Consider the following 10322-nt stretch of genomic DNA (forward strand, 5'->3'; position numbering starts at 1 on the left):
GACGGCGGACTGTTTGAGCGCCCTTTCTCGTTTCCTCCTTCCCTCCCTTTCCTCTCTCTCGTTTCCCTCCCTCCTCTTCCCGTTCGCGCGAGAACTGCCCCTTGGGCTCCAGCGGGACCGAAAGGTTTGGGACGAGATCTCGCGCGGTTTGGATCGTCGCGGTAGGGAGAGCGCGCGCGGGCGCCTTTTCTTGGTTGGTTTTTTTTTTCACGCACGCGCGTTCGGGCCTGTCAGGCTCCTCCTCCTCTCGACGTTTCTTTTAACGGCGACTATGCCTCCCTCCGCTTCTTTCAATATGGAGTGATGGCCGCTCTCTCCAATCAAAACCGGGACGACTCAGAAAAAACCCATCCCGAGCGGGGAAGTGACGGAGGAGGCGGGATTCCTGGGTTTATAAAAGGAGAAGCCGCCAAAAATGGCCGCCAGAGTTTTGTTGGCGGACATGGTGGTAGTTTACCTGGGGCGAAGTAAGCGTGTATATTTATGCAAGAAAATAAATGGACAGTTTAAAATGTGCGTTCGTAGGATATGTGGCTTTTCCAGCTTCCCAAGACTATTTTGAGCCTAACAAAGCCCAAGTATTTATATCAAATGTCAATAAACAGAAGCATAGCTCTGCAAGTATAGGCATTTTTGGTCTAATCTAATGCATGGCGGCCAGTTTTTTTTTTTTTTTTTTTTCCCTTTTCAGCTTAAGGTTGAAAAGAGTCCAGTTCTCGTGGGAATAACATTTGGATCAACCTTGAGCAAATGTGTTGAGCATCCTGTGGTTGTTGGTAACTTGAAAAGGTCTTTAATTCAATAGTCTCTAGTGCTTTCTCACAGTCTTTTACTCTCTTACTGCTTCACAACTGTGACTTCCCCAGAATATCCATGCAATGCCGTGGGTTATGCAGGCAAGCCTTGACTTAGGACCTCAATGGAGCTCCCAAATTTTTGTTGCTAAGCGAGACGCTTAAGTGAATTTTGCCTCATTTTATGACCTTTCTTGCCACAGCTGTTAACGAAATCATTACAGTTGTTACGACATGGTGGTTAAGTGAACCTGGCTTCCCCATGGACTTTGCTTGTCAGAGGATCGCCCAAGGAGATGGTCACGTGACTATTAGTCTTATGGAACAAGAAAACCCCATTTGGGCTTAATGGTTGTATGCCAAGGGAGGATGGCAATAGGACTTTTACCCCCCCCCCTCCCCCTAAATGGAAATATTGCTTTCGAGCAGGAGTCCAAAACGTGGGATAGTTTGCTGTGCAAAGGTGTGCCGGCCACGGAATGTAATACTACGATGGACCACAAGATGACTCTACAAGACAAGTTGCTGCTCAAGAAAATAAAAATGAAAGGCACTTTGAAATCTTGTTTGGAAAGAAAATATCTGTTTCCATGAGATGCATCACCAGTTGCTTATCAGCCGCATATGCATTCACACAAACTCCAAAGCAGAATTAGTGCTAATTTTGGAGGATGGAAGTTGTGTTAGTTCGCACAAGCTGTAAATCAGAAGGAGTGCTTGCAGTACCTTTCATATGCAAACAGATTAAAAATCCTCTGAGTGTGCCATTGCTGTGTATTCCTTTTCCTTCCTTCCTTCCTTCCTTCCTTCCTTCCTTCCTTCCTTCCTTCCTTCCTTCCTTCCTTCCTTCCTTTCCTCCCTTTCTTTGTGACCGGTCATAAGTCAAGGACTAATTTTATGAGCTCAGTTTATCCATGTTTCTCTCTAGTTAATCTTTCTGAATATATTGTGTAGCCTTACATTCTTACCTGCTTCCTGTTGCAACAGCAGTTTCTTTGTTATGTTCTATTAGGAATGAGGCTGGAATTTTGCATATCTGTATTTATGACATTAGTTTAATTGTCTTAGGCTGAAATATTTCAGTCAACTCCCATTTCAAAGGTCCATTTACACTGAAGGGAAACAATCACGTCCTCTTGGTAGATTGGTGCTTTTTCAGGAGGCAACTGGATTTTCTTGTTTTTCTTTGAAGACATTTTACTTCTCATCCAAGAAGCTTCTTCAGCTCTATCTGGAGCCGAACCTTTGAATGGAGCTGAAGAAGCTTCTTGAGTGAAAAGTGAAATGTCTTCAAAAACAAGCACATCCACAAGAAGAAAAAGAATACCTTTTCCCATTGCAATTTTGTGAAGAAGAGATTTCTTAGGATGTGGAGAAAGCCTCCCTTTTATTGCAGAGAAGATAAAAAAAGGAGCTATTTCGCTACCTGCCTATCGCCGATTTAAGCTGCAAATTGGCAGGGTTGTTTAATACCATGAGCCAGAGAGGACAAAATGTGAGAATAGACACATCAATAAAATCCCCTTGCCTGTCACTCTAATTTCATAAATTCTTTTTAGTTCTAATATACATCCCTGGCTTTACTGTCAAAGAATTTCTGTGTGCCTTTTCTTGTTTTCTAAGACTTTCTTTACAGATCAGCACTGAAAGAAGAGTGCTTTTTATTTCTTCAGCCAAATATATCTCGACATCGAGGTCCATAATTTTTAAAAACTTGTTTGTTTCACTTCTAATAAATAGGGAACCTCTTTTCCAACACCTTTTGGGCCTGCAGGATAACATCTAAAAATAATAATGAGGAAACCACATAAATAGACTTGGAAAAAATAAATCTGATCGGATGAGACCAAGTGTGCTTTTTCTGCTTTAAGTATCTTTTTTATGAAATGAAGATTTTTTTTACACACTGCAAGCCATTAGTTCTCTTCCTTCCTTCTTTCCTTCTTTCCTTCTTTCTTTCCTCCCTCCCTCCCTCCCTCCCTCCCTCCCTCCCTCCCTCCCTTCCTCCCTCCCTCCTCCTTCCCCTTCCTTCCTTCCTTCCTTCCTTCCTCCCTCCCTCCCTCCCTCCCTCCCTCCCTCCCTCCCTTCCTTCCTTCCTTCCTTCCTTCCTTCCTTCCTTCCTCATGTTTAAGTGCTTGTCCACTAGGACTCCAAGGTCCCTCTCACAGTTACTATTTTTGAATGATGGATGCAAACAGATGCTTCCCATCCATGCCACGAAAGCAGTCAGTTTGGTAAGATTTCAGAACACCGTGAGTTCATTTTTTGCTAAGCTACCCATAGTAGCAAAAATAATATTTCCATGAAGTTCTTCTACTAATTAATTGTAATGTTCCTCCTTTTAAGGGCTAGACCAATTATTATGAACTGTGGTAGTAAGGCTATGGTTGTGAATGTCTTTTAAACTCCACGAAGATAATATGAGTCATAAAATCAGCTTATTCCAGTAAGTGTGGTTTTGGCTTCTAGATAAGAGCCTGGAGTAGCAATAGCAAAGAAGATAATTGAGTATTGCATCTTCTGTTGCAAATGTAATAAAATAGCTACCACGAGGACGTGTTTGAATGATCCTATTAAACATCATATTTGAGATTAGAAAGACTAACATCATATCTCCCATGGTAAAAATATACTAATAAAGTTGGCAATGATAATAATGGATTTATGGCAGACAATTGTCTTTATTGCCCAAATACAAATTTGTAAAGGAGACAAAATTGGTATGATTTTTTCTTTCAGGCCTAAACTTCTGTTAATTTTTCTCCATAAGAGACTCAGATGCTGTGCCCTTCACACATGCACACGCACACACACACACACACACAAAACACAAAAATATTTATTGGAGTATTGATTTGGTTTGAAGTACTGTATGCCAAAACTGCTTATCTCTCTATATTAGGAGAGCTTTGCAAGAAATGTAGCTCCCATGCTTTATTGTGACTTTTAGGAGAAGTCACAGAAAGCATGATGCTTATTTCCACAAATGCTCTTAACTTAAATTAAGACATACACAACCTCTCTGAAGAACTTCATGTGGACTTTTATTGCTTTTTTCGAAGCCATAAATTTCCCGAGATAATTGTGTTTAGTACTGGTGGAAGTTATTGTAGTCCTTTTGTGTGACATCCCATTCTCAGTAGTTTTGAAGCTCTTTTCAATTGGGTTAAAACGAGCTACTGTCATTTATTCCCCCTCCCCCCCCCAGAGCAAAATAAACAAGTAGATCTCTCCAAAGGTCCAAGAAGCTTCATCCAAAAAGGGAAGCAAAGTTGGGTAAAAGTTGTAGAGCATGCCAATTTACATTGGAAAGTGGACATTTGTATTTCCTGTGTCCAGTTTTAAGGTTCTTTTCATCCATGCTTTCTCTCTAGCTTTTTTTCCTCGATGGATTTGCTGGACAAAATACGCCCAAAGTGACTGGGTTTTGATGTTCCCATGATATGATGGCATCTCAGGGAGTGAGGGAACTGGTGGTTCTTGTGTCCCGAAAGATGTCATTGTTTAATTGAAGGGATCTCCAACATGCCAATTCCATCAGTTCTTTCTGGACAGGTAGAAACCATACGAGGTGGTCTCTATCTCAAACCCCTTGATGTAGCAAGACTGTTGATGTCACCTTCACCAGCAATTCCTTCAAGCATGGACTTGTGAAGCCAGAGAGAAGCTCGCCATTCATTTGAAGGACATAGACTTCCTTCCTTCCTTCCTTCACCATCCTTCCACCTCGTTTTGGACACCAAGGACAGTGATAACTTTTTTTTTTTTTTTAGAAAGATTTATATGGAGCGTGGAAGCAACATGATTAGTTAATTTCATGCTTAATTTCTTTCCTCTAAGAAGGTGCAAATAAACAAGGGAGAGCACAGAAAGGATGAGACCTCATTTTCTATTTAGATTCCTGTGACTTGATGGAAAACCCTGGAAGATTTTTTTAACCAGCCATTTGCTCTGTTGATGGGACTTCCATTTTCCCCTGAAAATAGTGATGGATGACCCAATTATTTTCCCTCTCTCTTTTCTCAGGTTGCTATTTGCTATTTCTCTGTGAGATTTTTGTGCTCAAAAATGTTGGTAGTGTTTATTCAGAAGCAGATCACATCTGAATCTCGATTCTGCGAAAACAGCAGAATAAAGGCCCTAAATCCCTCAATAACTGGAAGAGATCAGACCGTATAATCTTAATCTAGAGGTAAGAGGTCACCCTTTCAAAATGTTCCCTTAAGTAAAATCTTCGAGTGGATAGAAAATTAGCACACCAGGAAGCAGGTCGATTTATAAAGCAGGCACTCTTCTCTCAAAGTAATTTTTCTTACAATTAAAAGACACCGCAAGCTCTCCCACTTTCTGCCACTTAGAAATGATGTTTTATATAGTTATTAATACAAGGTAAGTTTTCTTCTGGCTGCCGGGGACCCCACCGATGGCAGCATTGCTGTTGGGTGCAATCGCCAGAACCTTCGGCTCTGGCGATAAAACCACAGAATTGATGCATTTTCCCCCCCCTATTCCTCTTCAGCCCTTTGAAGTTGCATTGTAAAAGAAGAGGCAGGAAGGGATTCCCAGAGGTTAAGCTTAAATCAATTTATCCAATTTATTGCTGACACATCTTTCCTGCGGGTTTTTCTTTTTAAGCCTATGGATTCGTCAGCGAACCACATGGAGGTGCTCTTCCATTGTACATCCACTCCTTCGGCTTTCTTCATAGAGGCTTAGAAATTCACCAGAAATTCAGTAATTCAGGCAGTCCTCTTGGTGACCATTCAAAGTTGCAACAGCACTGAAAATAAGGGACTTATGACCGTTTTTCACACTTTGGACCATTGCAGCACCCCCTTCCGTGGTCACATGATCAAAATTTGGATGCTTGGCAACTGAGTCGTATTTATGATGGTCGCAGTGTCGCCGGGGTCACGCGATCCCCTTTGGTGACTTTCTGAGAAGCAAAATCACTGGGGAAACCAGATTCACTTAACAACCGTGTTACTTAACAACTGCACTTAACAACTATGGCAAGGGAGGGTTAGGGTTAAGATAAGGTGAGGACCAAATATGAAAAGATGAAGTTCCTCGTAGGAAAAATGGATCAAAAATACATAATTCGGACTATTTTGGGATCCAAAGATTCAGCATGCCTCTCTGTTATTATTATATTATGATTATATTCCTAATAATTTAATATTAATAAACCTATAGCGGTGTTCAGAAGGATTTCAGAATTGAAGGAATTCATGAGAAAAAAAAAAGAATCCGAGACAGAGTTCTTTACAAGGATATAATAAAAGCAAAACTGAAATTAATTCAAGGTGAGAAGACAATAATGACAGCAGAGCCCAATGTAGTTTCACAGATAGATTAATGATCTGAATATTTTTATTTTTATTTTAGAAAAGAAGATACACAGTATATAAGGTAAAAAAAAAGGAACTGTTGATCCAGGAAGAGTTCCGAGTTATAGCCATGGTGGCAGAAAAACTAAAGCTCCAAATGACTCGAGGTGAGCAAAGGTTTTGCAGAGTTTATTAGATTAGAAATCAATTTAGCACAATCCATATTCCTATCGTTTCCCTAAGAGAACCTTTCTAATGTAGCTCGGCATTCAGACATTTGGTAAGAAGTAATCATGGGTAAATATCTAGCCAGGCTCTGCATCTTACTTGTGATAAAATGTATTTCTTTCTGATGATCATCTGTTAAATCCCTGCATATGTTTGAAAACGACTCTCTGTTAAAGCAGATAATTTTGGTATGCAACTCAGACTGTCTCTTTACTCTTTTTCCCCTTTCCTCTCCTCCAGAATAAATTTTCCAAAGAGACTTCCACTACTTGCCTTGCCTTTTATATTGTTAAATGGGGGAAGAAACGGATTTATATGCAACCAGTATAGGCATTATTTGCATCCAGAAGCTTTGGCAACTTTCCAATCTGTCCAAAAATCGGAGTGTTTCATAGTTCAGGTTTCTTTTTAAAAGACCTGGTGTCACAAAGGCCTGAAAGGTGTTGACATCTTATATTTCCGCAATCCCAGAGAGAGAAGAAACACATCTGGGAGAGTGCCAGAAGTTGCTTGGGTCTGCAGGTTTCCGGGGGGGGGGGGAAATGCAGATACATTGAGAGTCTGATCTTGCATTCCTCTGGGTTCTTTGGGATTCAGGTTTGTTTCTGCTGATCATATGGGTTCTGTCCCTCATCAGCATTTTGTCAACGAAGAAGCAATGGCAGCAAAAAGAAAAATAAAACAAAGGGTTTGATGCGAGGAACTAACTTTTCAAATGAACGGACAGCTTTTGGTTTTCATTTTTTGGGGGGTCAAAAGATGAACTTCTGAAATTTGGTTCTGCTATAATGCAAAGATTAGCCATTTAGTGTCAGGCCTGCCCCAGCATAATCCTTAGGAAAGAAAGACCATCGACTCAGTTTGGTCCAAGTGATAAGCTGTTTTACTAAGGTTAAGTGGTTGCAGTGAAAGGAAGGCGAGGTCTGAATATTCCTGCCCAAAGATTACATTTTTCTCCTTCCTATGGCCCTTTCCCCCTTTGACCAGCCCACCAATGTCCAATAGCAGGCAGGCCAGATGTTTTGGGAGTGGTTTGATTGTTGGCGCCACTGGATGCAGTTCCACATTTTGTTCCCAGGCCAGGCGCCCTTGGAGGCTGGTTTACTCCCTTCCTGGCACCTCTGGTTTCCATCAGGTGCCTCCCCCCTCTCGTCGTTTGGCTTCCAGTTCCCATGCTCATTTTTACTACTCTACATTCCTTTTGCTTCCCTCTCCACCCGCAGAATTTTACTGCAGGATGCCAGCAAAACAAAAGCTGAAGATGGCAGATCTGACACTTAGAGAGCAATAACAGGAGTTCCTAAAAAGGTACAAGTTCCGTTCTGTTTTGTTCCATTCCATTCTGTTACTCTACTCTGCTCTACTCTACTCTACTCTACTCTACTCTACTCTACTCTATATCTTATCCTATCCTATCCTATCCTTAATTTTTAATTCTAAGGCTGGATGTTCTCTCTGTTTAATTTTGGAGAGGGTTGCCAAAAAGGTTGGAGAGAAACTGAAATAATTTCATTTCTGGCGGCTTTCTATTCAACCTCTCGTTTGCTCATTAAGTCATGTAAACATTGGCTGTCTTTACCCTGATGTCAGATGTCTAGGCCTGTCAAGTAACATTTGATGGACTGGATGATAAGTGTGTCCAGAAGTGCCACGTTGCCTACAAAGGATGTGTCAAACATCATTTCCTTAAAAAAAGCTATTCTTTTCCTGCCATCTGGCCTGCAGTTAACACATATCAAAGGCGGTGGGTTTCCCATTTCGTTCTGAGCCTCTGCTTGTAAGATTGCACATCAGGTGAGCTGGTTGAATGCAGGGCAGAACAACACCTGGAAACAGCTGTGCGGAGAGATGAACACATCATTTCCACCTGCTACGGACTAAGGTGAGGTCAGAGAAGCCTCGAGATTCCATGAAGTGACCTTCCAGGTGAGTTTGGTAGCACCCTGTATATAATGTATACATTGTAAGCAGAACAGCTAAATTTTAAATTAAGGCAGTCGAACTAAGAACCCAACTCATTGAACAAATTGGGGTATCCCGTAAGGGAAATTTGCTTATCTGAGGTTGATTTTTTGTATTATCCCATATGCATTTTATCACCGTATTCATCTATTTTATCCTGAAATTAAATTATGTATTTTATTTTTCCTTTTCCTTATTGATAAGGTTGCAAAATTAATCAATTAATAAAGTGATGGGGATATTATCCATTCAATCGTGTCCAACTCTTGGCGATTTTGTGGGCCAGGTCTCTCCACATCTTCCAATCCTCTCCCCTTCCCCTTTCCTCTCCCCTCCCCTCTTCCCCTTCCTTGTCCTGCCCTCCCCTCTTCCCCCCTCTGCTCTCCTCCCCTCCTCCCCTCCCCTCCCTTCTCCATAATGCTCACAAACCAAAAAATCTCTTTACTTTTACCCAGCACTCTTCTGACATTTTATTCACAGCATTGCACCCTTCCTTTAGAGATTCACAAATTATTATGACCTCAGGCAATTGAACTGAATGACATTGATTGGCAGAGGCTTCAAAATAAATAGGAACGTAGGCGTTGTGTTATGTCATCCGAAAGGCCGTGAAGTTTAGTAGTCAGTTCCACATTGACCAACTAAAATGTCTCTAAGAAGCTCACAGTTAGGGCCCTCACCCTGATATTCAGCAGTAAAAACATCAAAAGTTTAGCTGCTTTCATCACTGGGGCTACAACAAATTGTTATCAATAGCCTTCACCACAAATTTGTTTGGTTGACTTTTCAAAACATCGAGGTTGAGGGCCTTCAGGCAGAGCAGCCTAAATTTAACAATGCATTGGGCGAAGGAGTGTTTTTGTTCAGCGTTTTTGAACTTGCACCCATTCCTGGATGTCTCAAAAGCTATTAACAGAGAAGCAAGATTGGATCTTATTAGGAATCCATAAGGTTCTTTGAATTTTTTTAAAATAAATTAATAATTTCCCCCTGTCTAGTTCCTCCATTTCTGACATGAGACGAGACCACCAAATCCCAAGTCTGTTTTATGCCCCTGAATAATGCAGATCTTTCTCTGTATCAAAATATATCATTAAGGGGAAAAAAAGAAAAGAAATTAAACTATTTGTCCCCACCCTCCCAGCATCTTTGTGGTTTCTGTACATTAATTGGACCTGTCCGTAACTTTTTCGGCCAGTCAGCAGTAACATCTGTATTTCACCTTAGAGGAGCAGTTTTAAAATCAAGGTTCTGGGAACTCTATATAAGATTTTTTTATTTAAAGAAGAAGATTGATCCATCTTCCTGGATCTGCTTTTTGAATGGCAGGGTGTATTCTTGCTGAATACACTTATAACTTATAACTTGCTGAAATGCAGTTATTGGGAACTGCTGGCCATATTCCAAGAGACATTTTTAAAGTCTTGGCCCTTGACTGTTGCCAAAAAAATACACAACCCTCCCTGTTTGCAACCAGTGTGTGGGGTTTCCCATGAACAGGCTGGCGTGAAATTCTGAAATGCAACAAGCTGTGTTTTCTCATTTCAGCAATATCTGAAATAACTTGCTTTTTTTACAATATCCAAATGTCCTAAGTGGTTATAATGAAAGATATAAAAATGAAGGAAAGCGCTTTAAATACCACAGCTAATTAAAAGGAATTCCTATCGTATGAATGACAACGCATTAGAAGAGCATAGAAACAGCATTAATTAATACAGAGATAAAAAGCAATTTAAATATTAAGTATAAACACCCCCATCAGATCACTGCTCAGTAAAAGCAAGCAAGGAGGAAAAAGAAGGAAAATTCTCATTTAACAAACATGCGTGGCTGTCTTTAGATAAAGGTATTTTATCTATTTTAAATAACCATATAAGCGCTTTAAAAAAAGTCATCATGTTGATGACAATGAACCCTACCATCAAAGGATGGTTTTTCAGCTTTCAAAGGGTTGCTTAAAATATATTTTAATTTCTTCTTCTTACACACAAATAAAAAAATATAA

At 40.5% G+C, this 10322-nt stretch overlaps 1 long non-coding RNA gene across 1 annotated transcript; it reads left to right on the forward strand.

Moving 5' to 3' along the window:
• The first annotated feature begins 45 nt into the window (after positions 1–45).
• On the forward strand, positions 46–8417 carry LOC120313149. Its single transcript, XR_005558068.1, has 3 exons — positions 46–467; positions 6183–6291; positions 7576–8417. It is a non-coding gene; the product is annotated as an uncharacterized LOC120313149 (long non-coding RNA).
• Positions 8418–10322: the final 1905 nt, after the last annotated feature.

The sequence above is a fragment of the Crotalus tigris genome, unplaced genomic scaffold (genome assembly GCF_016545835.1).
Source record: "Crotalus tigris isolate CLP2741 ecotype Arizona unplaced genomic scaffold, ASM1654583v1 scf7180000018585.330925593:3314079, whole genome shotgun sequence".
NCBI classification, from domain to species: Eukaryota; Metazoa; Chordata; class Lepidosauria; order Squamata; family Viperidae; genus Crotalus; species Crotalus tigris.